At 38.7% G+C, this 20,685-nt stretch overlaps 1 pseudogene; it reads right to left on the bottom strand.

Moving 5' to 3' along the window:
* Positions 1 to 4,069: 4,069 nt before the first annotated feature.
* Positions 4,070 to 4,396, bottom strand: LOC150058927 (proteasome subunit beta type-7 pseudogene; annotated as a pseudogene).
* Positions 4,397 to 20,685: the final 16,289 nt, after the last annotated feature.

A 20,685-nucleotide genomic window follows, 5' to 3' on the forward strand; every position in this document is an offset into this window, starting at 1 on the left:
TTTAGTAAAAGGTGAAAGATTCATATGATCTGAAATGAAACCAGAGGGGCTGGGAGTTTGACCTAGTGGTAGAGTGCTTGCCTAGCATGCACAAAGACGGGGGTTCAATTCCTCAGTACCACATACACAGGAAAAAAGCAGGAAGTGATTTAGCCTTGTAGAAAGTGGTAGAGCTCTAGTCTTGAGAGAGCCCAAGGCCCAGTACTCAGGTCCTGAGCTCAAGCCCAGGACTGGCAAAAAAATATCCTGAAATGAAACCAGAATATAGATTCTATTTTTATAATAAAAATACAAAAAAAACAGGAAAGAAATACAAACAAGTGCTTCACAGGATAGGAAACATAACACTCATGATTGTAGGAAATGTTGCTCCATCTCACTGGTAATTGAGGACATGCAAATTGAGGCCCATAATATGGTACCATTTTTTAAATCTACTAGACAAGTAATTAAAAAGCACAATAATATCAGGTTATGATGGAGGTTAAGTATGTTGGGAATTCTCTTATTCTGTTTGTGGGGGATAAATTGGTATAATGATGCCGAAAATAGCTTCCTATTGCCTGCCCAAATGAATGTATTCATAACTGATGACAAGTAATTTCTCTTTATATATGTATCTGAGACCAGGGTTTAATAAACTATGCATATGCTAAGATGTTGTCTTTTCTAAAGAACTATTCCAAAAAGAATGTTAGTAGAGACCATATATGTTCTGAAAAGCCTAAATGTGTACTACCTAGTCATTTTTAGCAAAAGTTTGCTAATCCTTGTTTTTGCCTACTCTTGGTATTAGATTTATAACTGAAGAAAGATAAAAGTCACATATCCACCAGTGGAAGACTTAATTGTGAAATATTGATATACTGATACAATAGAATCATATTCAGCAGTAAAAATATACAACAGCTGGATGCAGCATATTTTAATTCCAATATGAACTAAGTTAAAAGCAAGGGTGACAATAATTAAGATGTACTGTATTCATAAACTGATAATAAAATGAAACTAGAAATGTTATAGAGCTCTTAGTGTGTTACAGGTATTATATTGATGCAGTGTATACAGTAGTTGTGTGATGTCTCACAAAGAAAACTGTGAAACAAATTTTACTACTTAGATGAAGACAATAGAATCTGATGTTTGATTTGCTCAAGATCCCACATATATGTTTGGTAATTACAGACTAATCCTTGGAAAATAAATATTTAGAAATGTCTATCATCAAAGAACTCATAGTCTAATGAGGCAATGACAGCAGAGTGTCAAACGCTCTCTGATAACTATTTATGGTAATGCCCCCGTATGTCATATAGATGATAACATAGTCAGGCTGGTATGGAGTAGGTGCACAGTTTGGATCTGCTTTTCAGAGCAGGGGGTTCTTGAAGAATGCAGCAGGAGTGAGTCTAAGGGCATGCATGGTTCATGCAAAAAGCCTCATTCTATATCTGAGGCACTCAGATATACTGATACAGTTGCACAACTAGACCACAGAAGATGAAGCACAGCATCAGAAACTAAGTTGACTGACAGTGAGTGACCACATCAGAGACCAGACAGTGAAAGACCTTGTATCCCAGGCTAAGGAGTTCATGTTTAAAAAAAAAACAAAACCAATGCCAGATTTTAGAGTGACAGAGTAAGACTGCACATTAGAAAGTTCTTTCCCTGGCACCAAGGAAGAATAGAATTCTGGCCAAATCTGGAATAATGCTGTCTTGCTAGGAGACTTCAAAAAAAATCACACAGAACCATATGTCATCCGGATGATGGCAAAGGGATTTAAAATTAAAAGGTAGATTCAATATTTAACATAAAATATACAGACCTCAAAGGATGCAGAGACATCACAGTGATTTCCTATTTTACTTTTGGGACTACTAAATGGACAATAGAAAAGCAAGGATCACAGGAAGAGATAAGATGATAAGAGATAAGCAGTAAGCTCCATGTAAATCATTACGTACACATGTAGAGTTGGAATACCATTGTGAAAACATTCACTTTGTGTCAGGAACAAAAGGGAACTAAAAAAAATGTGTATAGTTCTTTTCCTATATTATCTAGTTGAGAATACACATATATGAATGAATAATTCACGGAAGGCCTTGGTAAATGCTAGAGCTTATGAAACCTCAATGGAAAACTTGATCGATGATTTTTTTTTCCAGTCCTGGGCTTGAGCTCAGGGCCTGAGCACTGTCCTTGGACTTTCTCAAGGCTAGAGCTCTACCATTTGAGCCTCAGCACCAGTTTCAGCATTTTTCTATGAACGTGGTACCAAGAAATCGAACCCGGGTCTTCATGCATGCTAGGCAAGCACTCTACCACTAGGCCAAACTCCTGGCCTCTCGATAAAATTTTTATAGGTGTGTATCCTTGGTCACAGGATAAAGCAAGCAGCTTGACTGCACTAGTTTGGGTGCTTGTTTGAAAAGAAATTGATCTCTCTATAATAATTCAAATAACTCTTTCACTTTTTTATAATGAGGCTCCAGAGAAAGGAATTCACTCTAAATATAATTTCTTCTCCAGTTAAGGTAAATATGATAGAAACTACAAATCTGTAGAATATTCACATCTCAGAAAGAACGAGTTTTAAAATGCCAACTGACTAAACTACCTGCTGATGTTTCTGGGCAGTTCTAAAGATATTAGCTTGGTTCAAAATTCTATCTCATTGTAGAACTGATCTAACAAACCAAAACAATACCAAAAATCAATTACTTCTCCCTATACCATTCAGAACAATCACTGAAAATAATTTTTTAAGTAAAGTCAATGACATACCCCATTTTACCTGGGCAAGATAGCCATGTGGTCCGATTTAATAACTGATTTTTTAATCTCTAACTGATTTAAAAAGCACTGTCTATCCCTTTAAGTAGTCAGTGTCAGTCACTGTTCTCAAAGCAACAACAGATGGAGAAAACAGCATGTAAACAGTACATAATCCTTTGTCACTATCAAAACTAACTATATAAAACCAGAACTGAGTATAATACTTAGCTCAAATCTGCCTCAGATAAGATATCCTACCTTTGTTAGATCAGCCATGAGTAAAGTATGTAGGTTTGGGGTGTTTTTTTTTTTTTCTTTTCATGCTCTTCATCTCTACCTATTATCCTGAGGAGATGTCAGTAAAGTCAGGCCAAGCTATACGTTATGATGAAATTATATGTTCCAGGTAAACACATTCAATTCCTTATCCACAGAAGAGAGTTAAGCTACAACCTTCCTCGCATATTCTGATGGGGCAAAGCAGGTAATTTATTGAAGCACATGTATTTTCAAGACAGCTTTTAAACAAGATTCCTAATTATTAGTATGCTTTTCATTCAGCAACTCTCCTCCTCCCCCAACATCATTTTGTAACTATTCATTCAAAAGCCACTTAAGAAATAAATGATTCATAGTAACTGAAAGCATGATAATTCTCTGTGAGGCATAATGGTTGGGTTTCCAGGTCTGTAGGTGATAAAAATGTGCTATCCTTTACACCTTTTTAAACTTGTCGTAAGGGGGAAAAAACAGCAAAAGAAGATTCAGAAAGAACAGTGAAGATACAATATCTTTTTTGAAATATAGATATTTTCTCTTAGGACTTAAAATTCTAACTCTGAGGAATGAAAATCATTTTTTCTTAGAAAAGAGGAAAGCCAACAGAAAATGACCATTTCCGGTCCTACTTCAGGGTGGAACATCTTAAGCACTTGAATTTGTGAAATGGGCTATGTTAATTCATAAGACACATCCTAGAGAGGTTTTCTGAAAATTTAAGGGCTTTTTAACAGGATTAGCTACAAAATGGAGACAATTATTTTGCCTACCCTAACCAACTATGTGACCTTGGGCCCAATGCTTAATGACACAGAGTATGCTTTTTTAATCAGTAATCTAGGAAGAATAAATTTATCTCACATGGTGGTTCTTCTTTTTTTTGTCGTCATTTTTTTTTTATCGAGTTTCTTTCAGCAAACAGTAGCCAAATGAGTATCTTGATACTGGAGCAGAGGGGGGCTCCAGTATCCCCACCCTTCCACAATAAACCAGCCAGCTCAGCCTCTTAGGAAGTGTCCATGGTCTGGACAGTTTCCTCCAGCACCTCAATGTCCAAGGAGGTAAACCCTTTTGTGAGGACCATGGTAATCCCTTTCTCACACCTGTTCCGGCCAAACCTGGTCCCTTTCTTGTTGGGCACAGAGTATGGATGGAGGAAGTCCAGCTTGGCCTTGCTGATGACACAGAAATCAATGTTGCTACCAGACCCGAAGTCATTAAAGATGCCAGCGGCAATGGCCTCGCTCACCAGCTTCTTGACTTCCTCCTCCTCCATATCTGGACTAAATTTATCTTCAAACATAGCCATTGCTGCCAAGGAGCCAAAACTCATGGTGACATGAGGCAATTTATCAGTTGACCCATTAGGATAGATGCTGTCTCAAAAAGACTGATCAACTGACTACCTGTATCCAAGTCCCCTAAAGGGCTCAATAGTCTTGTATCTCACTCCTTTTCACTAGAACTGCAAATAATCACTATTCACAAACATTTTAATTGGTAGATTAAGTCTGCAATCACAGGCTGTGAAGCCTAATGTGGTTGGGATAGGGGCAGAAGAGGAGCCCAAGACCGATATTTAGCATCAAGTCAGAATGCTGCTTGTGCTACCTTGGCTCTGGTTCACGCTCCTAGTTCCAATTCACCTTTTAAAACTGATTATCATGACCAGGGCACAAGCACCCATCTTCAGTTCTCTGTCTTTCTGGCCTCTTATTGATTGGGTCTGCTTTTAACCAGGATAATCATAATTCTTGCCAACCTTTGTTGTCTTGTGTACATTTCACCGTAAATGCCCCCTTTACTGGAGAATCCTTCTTAACATCTCAGTCATTCCCAATGATGTGAATGTTTTTTTGCCTAGAACCTACACATGCTTAGAGTCCCTTGATTATGTGGCTGTCTACTCCCAGTAACAGCAGATAACTTGTTTCTATATTTACTACCTATCATGGTGCCTGGCATACACTAGGCATTCAATAAATGCATGCCAAATGAACACAGTAATTCATTACTGGCCTGTACAAGAAGCCTTGGCAACATTCTTACTCTGTAGGCATGAAGGCTGACAAGCAGAAAAGCTTCATTTCTTACCACACAATAGGACAACTGCAGAACACAGTTTGTTTTGGGCAATGTATGTGCTCATAGGAAGCTGACACAGAAACAGAACTTTTGTAAACGGATTCTAGTAAATTGAAGAAGGCCAGTATTCAAGCAAATCTTATCAAAAAGAAGTTTGTAAAGCATTTCTTTATATGTTTGGACAACTAAAATTATTGTAGAACTTTCAGAATGGATAACTTTAAAATAGCTCTATACACTTCCTTTGTAAAAGTAATGTACAGAGTAGTTATAGTTACATAAGTCAGGAAATGAGTACATTTCTTTTTAAACAGTGTCACCTCTTCCCTTGTTCTTCCCCTGTTTTTCCCTCCCAACACCTCAACCCCCCAAGTTATATATTTCATTTTCAGCACAGTTTCTAGTGAGTACCACTGCTGCATTTATTTACCCTTTGTCCCTCCATTTCTGTGCTCCCTTACATTCCCCCAGATTTACTGATATCAAAATCACCTTGCCTCACAAATATTTCCACTAGTGAAGGGAAACACTATTGTCTTTTGCTGGATGCCAGTGGCTCATGCCTGCAATCCTACCTACTGAGGTATGTCTGTGTGCTATAGGTAGCTTTTGTGGGGACAGGAGCAGGGAACTGTTTTTTTTAAAAAAGGATAGAAGGAAACAAAATATTTCCTCATTCCTCTGTTTACTTTTGATTTCTGCTCAGTCTGGTAAGTGGAGCCTATTCCCAGTTAGCTGCTGTGATTTCTCTCCCCTTTGGTTTCTGTCCTCATCTGTAGATCCTAGGCAACCATGGGACCTCAGCAGTAAGCTATCATTCCATACCTCCTCAGGAGAGACCCTGGCTACCAGGGTTCCAATTTCCTTCCGTAGGCTTCCCTCTCTTACGACCAAGCATCTCCATTTTCCTTTATGTAACTCTCTGACAACCAAAGCCATTCCCTTCCCACTCCCCACATACATCTGCTGTTAGTCTGCTTGAAATTCAGCAAAAAGAATTCTCAAGCCCAGATTTTCTGTTCACTCTTTGTGGGAACTATGCTATGGAATAGAAGTTTTCAGAATTAGTGAAAATATTTTCTTTCCTTCTATCCTTTTCTTTTTAAACCAATTCCCTGCTCTTCGCCCCACAATAACTACCTACAGTACACAGACATACCTTCAAAACTGGTGGTTATCAGCACTGGCTGCACCATCAAGGACTGGGGAGTGGTAAGGGGAATTGACTCTGTAATATCAGTAAGTTAAAGCCTCCCTAGGGATGTCTATGTGCAGCCGGCATGGTAAACATGGCTTTAAAGAGTATCACCAGCATGGGTAGCAGTGGCAGTAGGTGCATTCAGATGAAAACAGGGTGCCATAATAGCATAGTGAGGCTCCTGGGGCCTGACAGCATAGTAATAACAGGAAATGTGGCAACAAGAAATGCGTCCAAACTCAGAAAGACACCTGAGTTTTTGCTATAGCAAAACAGGACAAGTTCAGCAATCTAGCATTGAAGAATAGGAGAGAAAATGACAGGAGAGAAAGCTGCAAGACCGGTGGCTTCATCATGAGATACAATGAGGAACAATGTTTGCAAATAGGAAAAGTGGGTTCATTCTTTCACTACATAGAAATGATTCAACTTCTCCATATTGATGATTTGCCTTCAGATATTTAGTCTAGACTTGAAGCAAGAACTTACAAAATTAAGAACTTACAAGATAACAAGTATAGCTATATGACTCTAGCATGGGGATACCTATTAATATGTCCAGAGTTACCACCTCTCTTCATTCCCTAGTTGTCCTTTAGTAATATTCTTTGGTGCTTCCTATAAAAACACAATTTCTTTGGTGCTGAAGTGAACACACAGTTGGTTCTTTTCTCTCACTTTGGACACAAGTGGGTTCCACAATCTGAAATGTTTTTTGCCAGTCCTGGGCTTGAACTCAGGGCCTGAGCACTGTCTTTGGATTTTCTCAAGGCTAGAGCTTTACCACTTAAGCCTCAACACCACTTCCGGCTTTTTTCTATGTATGTGGTACCGAGGAATCGAGCTTGGGTCTTGGTGCATGTTAGGCAAGCACTCTACCACTAGGCCAAACTCCCAGCCCAACAATCTGTAATGTTTTTAAAGTATTATTACCATAATGTTATAGGACATATATATGTTCTATAACAAAGGCAAAATGTACGTACTGATTAGAATGCTTATTCTTATATTCATAATGGGTTTCCCACGAGCAGTGTTACCACAGAAAACCAGTTATGACCCACTATCATCTGGGAAGTTTTCTCTGTAAAGGATATGTCTTCAGTGCTTTGCCTTGAGCCAGCACTTCTGAACTGTAAGTCCACTAGAAAACACATATTTCCATCATGTCCTTATCTAAGCATCTTTATTTACCTCATGAAAATTTCTCTAATATATTCTCTTTCCTGATTTCCATCTTTTTCTGTAGCTCTCTATTTTCACAGGCTGAGATTTTGTGATAGGCGAGATTTTGTAATAGGATTTTGTTACCAAGCACAAATTTGGGAACCCTATCTGAGATGACAACTCAACATTGCCATCTTTGAAATTTTCTTCATGGATATACATTTGAACCAACAAAACTATCTTATTCTTTTAGAGACCTCATTCTGAAGAATATTCACATGGCTACAATCCAGGCCTACAGAAAGGAGGTGAAACCACAAACCACAAACCTGGCTGAGCAGAATACATCCATATCTGGCCCTCATCCATCAACTGAATAGTTGATTTGGCATTCTGCCAAGGCCAATAAGAAGCTAACAAGAAAGGAAGAAAGAGAGGGGGGAGGGGGGAGGGGGGAGAGGGGAGGGAGAAGGAAAGGAAGGAGAGAAAGAGAGAAGGAGGGAGGACCAGAGGGAAGGAGAGAGAGAGGAAGGATGGAAGGATGGAAGGAGAGAAAGAAAGAAATAGATTGAGAGAAAGGAAGATACAAAGAGAGGGGGGAGGGAGGGAGGGAATGAAGGAGGGAGGGAAAGGAAAGGAAGAAAGAGGAGGAAGAGAAAAGGAAGGAAAGAAGAGAAGATTAAAACGAAGAAAGGAAAACAATTATACCTATGTTTTAACTACATAAAATGCATATGTGGCAGGGGTAGGAGTGCGCAGGTGGAGAGCTAAAAAAGGAGTGGAACAATTAATTGAAATGTAATATCCTAGGATATACTAAGACTGGTCCATGAACTTTTATCTGTAGTTTTGAAGAACAAAAAATATTTGACTTTGAATGGAAACTCCTTTGAACAATTAAAGATAACTTTCATTTGTTTGTTATTTTGCTACCAAATGAACTACTCCAAATTTTAAAAACACCCAAAACTGTCTTGAATCAACATGCAATAGATTTTTTCTGGCCACCGGACTGTAAATACTTATTTTCTATGAAGATGACTGTGTGATTTCCAGATGTATATGTGTGATTTCCATCGTATATGAACTGTACTGCCTTTCTGAAAGTTGAATTCTGAAAGACATTTGACCTGAGGTTGGTGAGTTTTCCATACTGGATCCTTTTGTAGAGTCTCTATATCATGATGACATATATCTGACTTCACTTTTCATAGACTCATGGACTGAAAGAGTAGACTGTCTATCATATCAACACAGACAAGAAGCTGAAAGAACCTTCTTTAATGTGACATATGCTGCAGGAAACATATGCTTATCTTTTCCTTGGCTGCAATTTTTCTTTTTTTTAGCAATTTTTAAACTTGTATTTTTATTTCTTTGGTTTTCTTTTTTTTAAATGTGCTACCAAGGAATTGAACCAAGGGCCTCATACACAGTACGCAAGTACTCTACCACTCAGCCACATTCCCATCCTTGGTTGCAATTTCCTCATCTTACATATACCCAAATTTGCATTATAGCACATATCTAATACAGGAAATACAAAAAATAAACTATGTGAGGCTGACCTTGAAAAGAAAGACACATACCTACATTTTTACTGGTAAAGTTTAATATCCCAAAGTGAGCCCGAGACATTTTAGAAGGGGAATGCATAGAGACAGAAAACTAAAAAAAGGTTAATAGTCTCCTGAGGTGGGAAGAAAGATTGAATGCAAATCAGCCTTAGGACTTTTCCCTCTTCCAGAAAGACTCCTTGAGCTTAACTGTGCTAACATTTCCCTAGTACTACAATCTGAAAGAACAGCAGTGGATTGTAGAGTTCACACAGATTTTTATATCTCAATAAAGAGGTCAATAAACTAATACATAAGTAAGCTAATACCTTTTATGGCAACTATTCTCCTGACATTTCAAATTAATACCAATGGGATTAAAAGGGAAGAAGACAGCGAAAGGGACCTATTCCTGATTATTAAGGAAAATGAGAAATTTCACCCACAAAAGATTGATATTCCATCTAGACCGAGAACATGATGCCACCCAGACATTTCCCAATATTAAGCCAGGGAAATCTAAAAACTGAAACTATTATTTTCTCCAACTACAGCATTACAGAGAACAGACATACCTTTTTCCAGTCATTTTTGACAAGAGAATGTAAATGCCAGGAAGCAACAACTGTGTCCCACTGTACAGTTTTCTCAGCACTGAGAAGGTACAGACTATGGAATTGTACTCAACACAGCAATCCTTTCACTACAACCTTCTACTACACCTCCATTTGCATAAAACATACAAAGAAATTAAATAGATATTCTCTATATTGCTGAGAAGAGTTTCTCCATGGACATATTTGAGTGGAAAAATTCTTCACCAGGGAGAGCTTTTTCATGTATTATACAATGTACCAAGGTATGACTAGCAAATGGCTATTATCTGACCACAGGAACTAGACTATACGGAGAGAAGAAAAAGAGAGAGGTAGCTTTATTTTCCATGTAATTGTAAAGATGTAAAAGGCTTATTTGTATCCCTGGTTGACAGTTTTCAGGATATGTGGAGCTGTAAAAACACATGAGTGAAGGGTCCAAACGCCAAGTAGCCTGTGGCTACAAACAGTGTGAAGATAGCATGCTCACTGCCAACACTGGGCAGCTTATTATGAATTTTTATCTAGGAGAACGGTTTTGAAAAAGCTATTGAATATTTATTAAAAAGATCTATAATAATTCAGGCTTTGACATGTTACTATGGTTGAAGAGGTTAAGAGCTGCAGAAGCAGAAACCATTAAATTAAGTGTAGGCCTAATACATCAGTGTTTTATTCTTCTCAAACATTGCTTTAGTAATCCTGTTACAAATTTCCTAGCACAAAGCCTGAAAGTCTGTTGACATATTACAATCTTTGTGGTGGTACTAGGAGTTGAACTCAGGGCCTCACTCTTGCTAGGCAGGTGCTCTGCCATTTCATCTAGCTAGATTGCATCCTTATACTAAAACATCAAACTGTTTTGTTTCAATTCTCCTTTAGAGATATTGAATGTTCTATGAAACATGTAAGCTGAAAATGTACATTTTGAGCAAAGTGGCCACACATGTACAAATTTTTATAGAACTTCATTCAATATCCAACTTCAAAGCACTCATATATTTTATTTAGCAAAACAAAGGAGTCAGCTTCTAACCTCAATGCCAATAATTCAGTCACAACAATTGACACTATTCTGGGAAAAACTGTAGTATATAGTTACATGTCAATTTTTAATTGATTAAGTTTAATATATATATTCTGCTGTGTGTGCAACTGGTAAACAGAATTAGGTTTAGGACTTTGAGATATTAAGCATATACTTCTGAAATCCACTGAGAGAATACAAAATAGACAAACACAAGATGTAAAAGCACTCCACTTAAACTCTGTGCGCATAATTACAGCATTCAAATTAGATGACTAATTTAGACATGTCCCATCATGTTAAGTACACAGGAACATGAAAATGTATGAATAAAATCCAACTGGAATAAGTAAAAAAGCAGTAATGAAAATTTAACTATTTTTCTCAAGAAATGAAAACTAGTGCATAATACAATATCCTCCTAGAAAATCTAGTAAAAATGCAACTTAATTGTTTATCTTGGGATGAATAGTAGTTTCAAATCACTTGAACAGAAATCTAACTCTATGCTCTATATTACCATATTTACATGTGGATAAGCTGAAACATATATGAGACCTGAAATGGCCGAATTAATTTTTATTTTACTTCCCTTGAATTTCCTAACACATCACAATAAAGTCAAATGAAATCATACATAAAATGCCATATTGTTTCATATTGTTCTTTAAATTTTCACATATGTGTATTATAATTTCTCAATTACAATGACAATTACCAGAAGTAAGGTAGTTGCCTAATATTTTGTAAAACTTTTTAAAATTTATGAATATATTGCTCTTTTAAAAAAGCCAGCACCTCCAACAAAAGAGCAATCTACCAAGTGTCACAATTGTATAAGCCTCTTTAGATTCAACTGAGGCTAAAATGTAAAATTGGCCTGTGAAGCTTGAAATTGAGATTTAGGGATAAGCATTGGCGTCAGTTTTTTGCTGCTTGCTAGAAATTGCTTTCATCTGGAAAGTGCCAGTAAGCAGCCTCCCAGAAATGTGGTGTGTGTGTGTGTGTGTGTGTGTGTGTGTGTGTGTGCGTGTGTGCGTGTGTGCGTGCGTGTGTGCGTGTGTGTGTGCGTGTGTGCGTGCGTGCGTGCGTGCGTGCGTGCGTTCGTGCGCAAAATTTTAAAAAAATGCAGCAGCGGGGCTGGGAGTTTGGCCTAGTGGTAGAGTGCTTGCCTAGCATGCACGAAGACCCAGGTTCGATTCCTCGGTACCACATACATAGAAAAAAGCAAGAAATGGTGCTGAGGCTCAAGTGGTAGAGCTCTAACCTTGAGAAAGTCCAAGGACAGTGCTCAGGCCCTGAGCTCAAGCCCACGACTGGCAAAAAAAAAAAAAAAAGCAGCATCATAAACTTTTTCCAGTAGCCATGATATTCCATGTACATCTCATGATTCTAATATTACTGTGTTGTAATAACTGATGCCTGCTTTAATATTAGAGAAATGAAATTTTATGCTCTCCAGACCCCAAATCCAAGATGTAAAATTAAAATAAGCTCCTCCCACTTATCCTGCATCATTTATAGTGTTTAGAAAAATCTATACATTTTAAGAATCATCACTGAAATGGATAATAGGTGTTTTGGCAATACATCAAACTACATCATTTAATATACATATAGAGACTTCAATGATATTATAAAAAGGAAACTATAGTGTAAACTGTTTGGTTGATTTTTATCTTTTTTTTTTCCAGCCCCAGGTCTTGAACTCAGGGCCCAAGCGCTGTCCTTTTCTCAAGGCTTTGTGCTCTACCACTTGAGCCATAGCAGCACTTCTAGCTTTAAGGACTAAAATGCAATTATTACCATTGTTCCTAAATACTTCAATATGTCTATAACATAATGAGGTCTCTTTATATGAGACAAGTGAAAATTATATGATATGGTAGCCAGCATACTTCAAATAATTCAATGAGCCAAAAGACACATTAATAGACATAAAAGCGTAGCTCTAAAGATGCCAAGCCCTTCAAATATGCCATAGCAATGATAAAAGCCCACTTTGGGGGAATTTTAATTGTGTTATACATCACTTTCCTTCTCCTTTTCTCATTCAAGAGATTTCCATCGCCCCCCCCCCTTGGAAATCCATACACTTTATGCAACAAGAAAGTGAATCTTCCATTCTTCTCAATGAAAGAAGGAAAATGAATGAAAAGGAAAAATAAGCAATGACAATGCTGCCCCATCGACACCTTGAAATCAAAGCTCATTCTTTCATAGTGATTTTCTTTTTTCCCCCTGAACCTCATTCCTACTTACTTTCCTTACTGTCTGTCATAATGTGCTCCCCTTATGACCCAGCAACTCCACTCCTTGGCATTTACCCAATCATCCAGAAACAAGGACATACTAAATCCACTAGCACAACGATGTTCATTGCAGCACTATTTACCATAGCAAAGATATTGAACCAACCCAGATGCCCCTCAGTATCGAGTGGATCAACAAGATGTAGTATTTATACACAATGGAATTCTATGCTGCTGTCAGAAAGAACGACATCACTCCATTTGTAAGGAAATGGAAAGACTTAGAAAAAATCATATTAAGTGACTCAAAGGAACATAGGCTCAATGGTTTCCCTCATTTGTCATAATCAATAGAAATCTTGGGCTCTCCTAGCAGAGATTTACAATGGAGCAAAACCTAGATACATAAGGCCAAACAGTATGATGCTAAATGAAAGGCCCTCCAGGATATAGAAACAAAAGCCATATAATGAGTGATTGTTGTCCTTAATATACTATGTTATCTCTCATCTCTTTTGCTGTCCCTCGGTTATCTTATATTGTTACAATAATTCACCTTGTTATCTGATATACTGTATATATGTTTATTTGGTTATTTGAAATATGATAGAGATGAGGAGAAAACAAGATGGGGGCGGGAGGAAAAGGGAAATGGGGACTAAGACATGAGAAAGGGTATCAATGTTTGTGAAGTAATGCACCTTCTATCTGGTGACTATAATGTAAACCTTCTATTAATTACAATAAAATATATGAAAAAAATTCTCCCACTTAATGTTACCATCTCATCTCTTTTTCTCTGGTCTGCTAATTTGGTCTCAAAGTGAGGCCACCTGTGCCTCAACTTGACCCAAACAGATTGCTAACCTCAACAACAATTTCAAATGCTCAGAGAGCTCATGAATTATATTTTAAACTCAGCCTCTGTCTTGAATTCCAGAACCACCAGCTGCACAACTGTCAGTGTTACCACTGGTCCCATCTTCTTTTTGGTGCATTACATTGTATAAATCCACAACCTGTCACTGTCATCTAGGGAGCAATGCTCCATCCTCTGTGCTCTCTGTCATCACCAATAGCACCTCTGTCCGATCAATTACCCAAACAGATAGGTGGCTCACATCTTCAAAGTTATCATTCTCTCTTGCTTCTCTGTTTTCCCTTAAAGTCTGTACCCCTGTCCCGAATTCAGACTTTAAATCCAACAGCTATTTTCAGTGCCTTTCTTCCTCTGTCCCCTTCTTCATCCATTTTGTACAATACATTCAGGATGAGTACTCTTACATAAAGAGACCAAATCTAACTATGAGACCAATGTATGGCCCTTAAGTCCCTTCGAAAGTGGCTTCAGCCTCCTCTACCCATTCCCAGCCTCATCTACCACATAACAAGCTACAACTGCATTGGTCAACCAGCTGTTTCATGACATGCTGCCCTGTTCAATGCCTTTCATTTGTTACTTGTTTTTGCCACTCAGGTTGCTTGTATCCAGTCCTTCTCACCCTACCAACTGCATTGTGCCCTTGCAGGGTCAGTTAAAGTACTATTTCCTAAGGGAAAATCATGTTCTAAAAGTCAGGTACTCATGACAGAGCCCAGTGTCATCAGAGCTGGTTAAAATGAATGCTCGCCCCCTTCCTTCCTTCTCAAGATGGAGAGTCTTGAGGATTATCTTATGTTTGTGGTATTATCTTTGCCAGCCACCAATAAATACCTGGTGAATGTATGAATAAATAAATAATCACCTCAATTAAACTTGATTCAAATACAGCCAAGGTACTAGTAGTTCTTTGTTAACTAGAAGTCCATAAGTCTCTAAACAGAGGGAACAGGGAACAAAATAAGGGCTGAAGAGTGGAAGTTGAGTCTACTTCACAAAGAGACCTATTGGCTGTACTTCATCTCCTAGATGAAGAAAGATATAACCAATTAAAAAATTTAAGGCCGTTCTCTTTACATTTTCCAAGTACTGGATGCAAAGGATGATATTCTTGCGTATAACTATGAGCACTGTCCTTGGGCTTTCTCAAGGTTAGTGCTCTACCACTTGAGCCTCAGCACCACTTTCAGCTTTTTTCTATGCATGTGGTACCAAGGAATTGAACCCAGGTCTTCATGCATGCTAGGCAAGCACTCTACCACCAGGCCAAACTCCCGGCCCCAGCAATTGATCTTTTTAAAATCAAAAAATTCTGGGGCCTGGAATTTGGTCTAGTGGTAGAGTGCTTGCCCAGCATGCACGAAGGCCCGGGTTCGATTCTTTGGTACCACATACATAGAAAAATGCCAGAAGTGGTGCTGTGGCTTAAGTGGTAGAGCTCTAGCCTTGAGAAGGCCCAAGTAACAATGCTCAGGCCCTGAGTTCAAGCCCCAGGCCAAAAAAAAATGCCTGAAACTTATATCATGTGCCTTCTCCTTAACATTTCCCCAACAGCTTCAGTATGTTCCATATGTTTATCTCTGAGGTGATGGAGCAACAGACTGGGTAGGAGTTAAGGGCTGAAGTGGGTGAAAACAAGTTCAGCAGTAATGGAAAGTTCATGCACACAGGGAAACCAGACTTCCGTGGACCCCTGCTCATCTGGTCACCCTTCTTTCCTCCAAGAAACAATTCACATAAAAGCTCATGGGGCTCTCCAAAAAAGATGGCAGGCAAGAATAACACTGATTTGGTTCTCTCCCCATCCCCGCCCTTTTTTTTGCTACTTGGAGAATTAAAGTGGAGATGGTCACCTCCAAATGAACAGTTTGGTTTGAGGCAGCTGTAGACTTATTAGAGTGGCAGATATAAAGCTGCTCATGATCAACTTAAAAACATGCTTCTGGGGCCAGGAGTTTGGCCTACTGGTAGAGTGCTTGCCTAGCATGCACGAAGACCCGGGTTCAATTCCTCGGTACCACATATATAGCAAAAAGCCAGAAGTGGTGCTGTGGCTCAAGTGGTAGAGCCCTATCCTTCAGAAAATCCAGGGACAGTGCTCAGGCCCTGAGCTCATGCCCAGGACTAGCAAAAAAAAAAAAAAATGCTTCTTTGCCTCACTCCAAAATGTTTAGTGTTTCAACTGTTTTAATTAATAGTCTCCCTATCTCTATCAATGAACAATGCACATTTAAAAAATATAAAGTTATTAATCACTTACTAGTTTGAAAATTGTACAGTTATATAATCGTTATGGACAAGGCACCATCAACAACATGCCAAAATGTAACAAAGTAATTAATTTTTCATTAAAACTTCAGGGGACATGAAGAACTTCCTGAGTGAATGTTGGGTCCAGTGTGAAAGCAAGGAAAAAAATAGAGGAAGTAAGGCTCAGGGAAAGGGCTTTGAAAATATTACAATATGACTTTAAATGATGTCATTTTGCTTTCTGTTTGGACTGAAGGCATGAAAGGCTGAATACAATGTTTTGTTCTGGAACAATAGGAACAACACACTTTAGACTTGCTTATTATATATCTGTTATATATCTGTGTGCATTTCCTTTACTGTTCTTGTGTGTGTGTGTGAGAGAGAGAGGGAGAGAGACAAAGAGAGAGAGAGAGAGAGAGAGAGAGAGAGAGAGAGAGAGAGAGAGAGAGAGAGAGAGAGAGAGAGAGAGAGAATCATGCTGGTTCTAGAGCTCAAACTCAGGGTCTGGGTGCTGTTCCCTTGTTTTGTTGGTTTTGTTTTTTTTCCCTCCAGGCTGTCACTCTACCCATTGAGCCACAGCTCTACTTCAGACATTTTGATGGTGAACTAAACTTTTCTAGCTGGCCTTGAACCACAATCCTCAGCTCTCAGTCTCTTTAGTAGCTAGGATTACAAATGTAAGCCACCAGTAGCAAACTTTACATTACTTTTAAAAAACGAACTCACTGTGAATGACAGAAAAATACTCCCATAGTAATATAGTATTCCTGTGACAACTATGGTACATACACTTTTTTAAAAACCTCTGGAGAAAAATCTCAGGTTTTTTTCCATTTCTTCTTTTTTTTAAGAGAAAGATGCAAACATCTGACCCCAAACCCAGTTAAAGTGAGCACACTTCAGCACTGTGTCCCATAGCAGCTGAAGACTTCATGCTCTATGCTTCCTATTTCACAAAGTAGACATGTGGTTCCTGAGCTCTTGCACAAACTAAGTTTAAGCTCTTCCTCTTCAAAGATATGGATATAGTGCTTCAAGTTCAGCCAGTTCCAGCTGTATGTCAGAAGGTTTTCAAAAGCATAAGGCAGTACACAGATGTAATGCAGTTTAATTCTGATGAAGACTGAAAATCCAGATGGGAGAATGTAAGAAGGACCAGTCTTGTCAGAGTTTTGGGTACCATTCTATTTGGAAGTGTCCTTTGGGATCTTGGACAAATGCCCTAACATTTCTGGTCACCACTTTCACTTCTGCAAAAGAGTATGCTACAGTAAGTAGCACACAAGGTTAATGTGAGAGTTACAGGAAATACTGTCTCCTCAGCATGGTAGCCAACTCAGGGTAAGTTATCTCTGTTGCTATTCATTTCAATTCCTTTTTTTTGTTGTTGTTGTTGTTGCTGTAGGTCATGGGTGCAGGCCTGGGCCCGCCCTATCCCTAAGCTATTCAGTTCAAGGCTAGCACTCTACCACTCTGAGCCATGGTGCCACTTCTGATTTTCTGAAGATAAGAATCTAACAGACTTTCATGCCTGGGCTGGCTATGAACTGTGATCCTTGGATCTCAGCCTCCTGAGTGGCTAGGATTACAGGCGTGAGCCACTGGCGCCCGGCTTCATTTCAATTCTTATCAGAAGACATGACCACTATGGAGCAGAAATGTGGTCAAATCTGTCTTTCCTCATACCCACCCCATGGCCACAATCTCTGCAATGATTTGACCTTGTGGTGGTCTCTGATGTGTTGAATGTATCACTTGCTTGTGTATCCAGAAACTTGTACGACATCTCATAAGGTATGAGGTAACAGTTCTACAAGTGTCAGCTCCCAGCTCTCTAAAATCAACATAAAACTTCAAAATAGTAGATATGACTGGGGAAAGTAAATGATCTTCATTTAGTCATATCCATATTAAAACTAATTTGCATTTCTTACACATGTATTTTTTGACATAAAAAGAAAATGGGATGTCAGAAGGAGAGTTCTTTGTAGATCAGATCAACTGCTAAACAGACAACACAGACAGGAAATAAAGCAACTCTATCTATGCAAGCTCAGAAGACATAGCTAATAGTAAATCGCAGACTTGGCTCAAACTGCTGAAGAGCTCAAGGGAGAATTTTTGTGCAGAAAATCCCATAACAGAGGAACATTTGGCACAGAACTATTGACTGAGCCAAGGGGAGTATCTGCTCTCTAAAAAGGAAGGCTAAGACAGAAGTAGAAAACATTTCCGAGAGATGTGAGATGACTCAGTTGATGGCAAGTGCTCTTTTTGGCAGACTAAAACATTCATTTTAAATCCCCAGGCATACAGGAGCTGACTACTGGAAGTTCACTCCCAAGGAGGCTTTTTTTTCTTTTTTTTAAACTTTTGTTAAGTGTCACTCCTGAAAACTTAACTCGGGGCCTCCAAAGCTGTCCTTGAGCTGTTTTGCTCAAGGCTAGCACTCTATCATTTGAGCCACAGCTCTGTGGCTGGCTTTTTTGTGTAGTTAATTGGAGATAAGAATCTCACATTTTCCTGGCCAGGCTAGCTTCCAACTGTGAACCTCAGATCTTAGCCTCCTGGGTAGTTAGAAATAGGCATGAGTCACCTGGCACCCAGGAAGGTTTCATTTTAGAAAAAGAAAGAAAGCCAACATCAAACATCTGTCTTAAAGTACATTTCAGTGGTAGATCTATTAGCTAAGAGGTTTCATGAAACATGAAATCTGTGAACAGTCTGTTGGCTATATGCCTTATACAGCAATTGGATTTCAATATCTAGAAAAGAAAGCTGGCCCAGAAGCAGAACACTATCTAGTATCTAGTGGATAATTTAAGAAATAGTGGGACAAAAGGTGAACAAATATAACAGTGATACTCACCAGACTCTGTGTTGAAAATGAGCTACACAACTTGTAGGGGATGGGGATTGGGAGGGAAAACACTAGGAGAAAATGAGAGAAGGGGTGACATTGTTCAAAAAGAAATGTGCTCATCATAGGCTCCAGGGTGTCTCTCATTTGTAATAATTAGTATACATCTAGGATCCTCCTAGCAGAGGATCACAATAGCTCAAAACCTATTTACATAAAGTCATACAGGATGAGACGAAAGGAAATGAACTCTAGGTCATGGAAACAAGAAGTTTATCTTTGTGATTATTGTTCTTAATGTACTATGTGAAATTATTTTTCCTTTTTCCCCACTTATATTTAATCTCATGTGGTTACTGTATCTGACTTTGTTAACTGGTATACTGTATATACATTTATTTGTTTATTTGAAATAGAGAAGGGAAGGGGGAAAATAAGATGATTGGGAAGGGGTAGGGAGAGGGAAAAGGAAAGGGGGACAAAAAGCATGAGAAGGGGTTTTAAGGTTCGAGAAGTAATGTACCCATTACCGGATGAATGTAACTATAACCCCTCTATACATTATCCCGACAAAGTACAATTAAAAAAAGAAATGTGCTCATTACCTAGCCAATGTAACTGCAGTCCCTCTATACAATTACCTTTACAATAACAATAAATTAAAAACAGAAGAAAGATAACCTAAGTGATAGTTTGTCCATCACATGCAAACTCTGGTATTCAGGTGAGAATTCCAAGGTACTACAGAGACTTCTAAGCATTTCCTGCTAAAATGGAACACCATCCCCCCCCCACCCCACCCCTCTGCCTCAAACTGCTTCCCATGGCACTGGTACTAAGGCTGGAAGGAAACATGCTTCTTAAGAAGGAATTATTGTCATTTAGGAACCTATAGAATGAGGCAGGCACATAGCTGCTCTCTCTTCAGTTCTCCGGCGATAATGACCCACACTTAGGGATGAAGCTGGTAATGTTTTATGCAATTGTGTGTGGACTACTGTGGACAAACGATAAAACAGAGAACAGCAACCTTCTGTGTGAACTACAACACCATACCAAATAAGGAAGAAGGAAATAAGAAAATCCAGCTCACCTATTGATACCACCACTATAACAAGAGATACGCAGACTAGGCAAGTTATTTAGCAACAATTACAACAATAGCTTCTGGCCATAGAGAACTGTATTGGGGTTACTATGAAGCATTTTGCTTTCTTTAATCCTTAAGCTTCCACTTCTTTATCAATAAATTGATGATAATAACATTATCTATTTCTTTTGCAAGTTGAGGCAACTGGAGCCAAAAGTACAGTTTCAAACAGATACACATGTTTTAAATACCAGCTCCAATTTCTATAGGTCTCATTCAGCTTTAGCTTCCTCATGTGTATTACAGAGATGAAATCACCTAACTCAAAGGCCAGCAGTGGGTAACTGAAAGGGACAAAAGTCAAACACCAGCCTCTGTTCTCAATAAATATGTGTGCCCTCTCTCCTATTACATACATGAACTGCTTCTGGTGATCTCCATGAGCAGCCATTTAGTGTCTATACTACCCCAAAATGCATTCCTTTTACCTAGTAATTTTGTACAGAGAAGGGTTAGTCATGCCAGGCACTGGCCCAATGGCTTCCCATGTAAGAATTCATCCAGCCCTTCCTTACCACAATCCAGTAAGGTAGGCACTTCTGCTATCCCCATTTTGCAGATGGAGACATTGAGGCACAGTGTTTAGATAATTTGCCTA

Source organism: Megascapheus bottae, chromosome 9 (genome assembly GCF_031878675.1).
Source record: "Megascapheus bottae isolate mThoBot1 chromosome 9, mThoBot2.hap1, whole genome shotgun sequence".
NCBI lineage: Eukaryota > Metazoa > Chordata > Mammalia > Rodentia > Geomyidae > Megascapheus > Megascapheus bottae.